The following is a 1,606-nucleotide window of genomic DNA, read 5'->3' as shown; positions in this document are numbered from 1 at the left end:
AAGTGCCATTGGGGGCCCAACTTGGGGTCCCCTGCATGGCACAGGGTGCAATGGCCATGCCCAGGGGACCCTGGCCCCCTCTGCTGGACGTTGGGGTGGTGTGCATGACTCCTCTCTTTACTAAGACAGGAGTCATGTAGTATGGATGGTTTTCCATCAGAAAATGACGCTAGGCTGGTTAGAGGCATTTTTTTTTGCCTCTAACCAGCCTAACGTTATTTTTTGGTGCAAAACTCCCTTCTCCTCTATACCGCCACCCCCACTCAGCTAACGTCATTTTTTTATGCTAGCCCACCCTTTGCACCGACTTGCGCCATTCCATAAATATGGCGCCCGGCTGCTGCTCAGGAATGGGGCAAGCCGGTGCAAAACCTTTTGATGCAAAACTGCATTAGTGCAATTTTGCATCAAAAAGTATCAATATACCCCTCAGTGCCTGAGTTTCTCAGTTTCTCACACTCTCTTAACTCACTCTCAGTGCTTGAGTCTCTCACCCTCTCTTAACTCACTCCTAGTACCTAAGTCTCTCAGTCTCTCACACCATCTTAACTCTCTCAGTGCTTGAGTCTCTCACCCTCTCACACTTTCATAACTCACTCCCGGTGTCTAAGTGTCTCACTCTAACTCACTCCCAGTGCCTGACTTTCCCTGATGGTCCCTCAGTTGTTGTCACTTTTGCTTTATGATTCTATGCTCAGAGTCTGGACATTTCCTGTCTGTGTTTGTGTAAAGACTGGTGCCTGCCTGTGGCAGTGCCTGCAGCATGTGCAGTGCCTGTGAGTGATGGAAGCAGCTGTCCTGCTGTCTGACTGTAAAGGGACAGAGCCCGATGTCTGTCTGTCCCTGAAGCTGCTGAATGTATAAAGAGATTGTAAATAGAAATGATGTTATATGTGGGTCCTATGGAGTCCTAGAGCGCATTAGAACAATAAAAGGAGCAGCTGTTGTGAGTTAGAGCAGAAAAGAAAAGTGTGTTTCCGCCCGGTCTCGAACCGGGGACCTTTCGCGTGTTAGGCGAACGTGATAACCACTACACTACGGAAACCCACATGAAACGCACTGAGGCAGCTTCAGCTCTGATAAGTGGGTGGAAGTAAAGCTGGTGCAGTATATACAGTGCACTGCTTTCTGCACACCCAGGAGGGCTCTCAGTGCATACAACTGAATGCTGCACAGAGAGGCCTCTGACTGATCACTCAGCAGTGACTGATGCACAGATAAGAGGTCTCAGGGAAGGGATCTCTGACTGATCACTCAGCAGTGACTGATGCACAGATATGAGGTCTCAGGGAAGGGATCTCTCACTGATCACTCAGCAGTGACTGATGCACAGATAGGTCTCAGGAAGGGATCTCTCACTGAGCTCCATCACTAACCAGTGTCTGCACTGCTGAGAGGTCTTCGCTCTGCACACTCACAAGTAGATTCTGTATAAACCATTTGTGACTGGTGAACTGGAATGTGCAGGGATCAAGGCTTCCTGTCTGGCGTGAGAACAATACAATCCTGTATCACGAAGTCCCTCAGTAGAGACATCAGTCTTCCCCTCACAGCTGTGACATGCTCACTGCTTCACTCTCACACGTCTCTGTGTCAGTCTCACACT

At 49.3% G+C, this 1,606-nt stretch overlaps 1 non-coding gene across 1 annotated transcript; it reads right to left on the bottom strand.

Annotated features, from left to right (window-relative positions):
* Positions 1 to 972: 972 nt before the first annotated feature.
* TRNAV-AAC (transfer RNA valine (anticodon AAC)) lies at positions 973 to 1,045 on the bottom strand. The gene has a single exon. It is a non-coding gene; the product is annotated as a tRNA-Val (tRNA).
* Positions 1,046 to 1,606: the final 561 nt, after the last annotated feature.

Source organism: Pleurodeles waltl, unplaced genomic scaffold (assembly GCF_031143425.1).
Source record: "Pleurodeles waltl isolate 20211129_DDA unplaced genomic scaffold, aPleWal1.hap1.20221129 scaffold_67, whole genome shotgun sequence".
Lineage (NCBI taxonomy): Eukaryota > Metazoa > Chordata > Amphibia > Caudata > Salamandridae > Pleurodeles > Pleurodeles waltl.
Note: the sequence above shows the minus strand (reverse complement) of the source record. Positions and strands in the feature narration are given on the sequence as shown.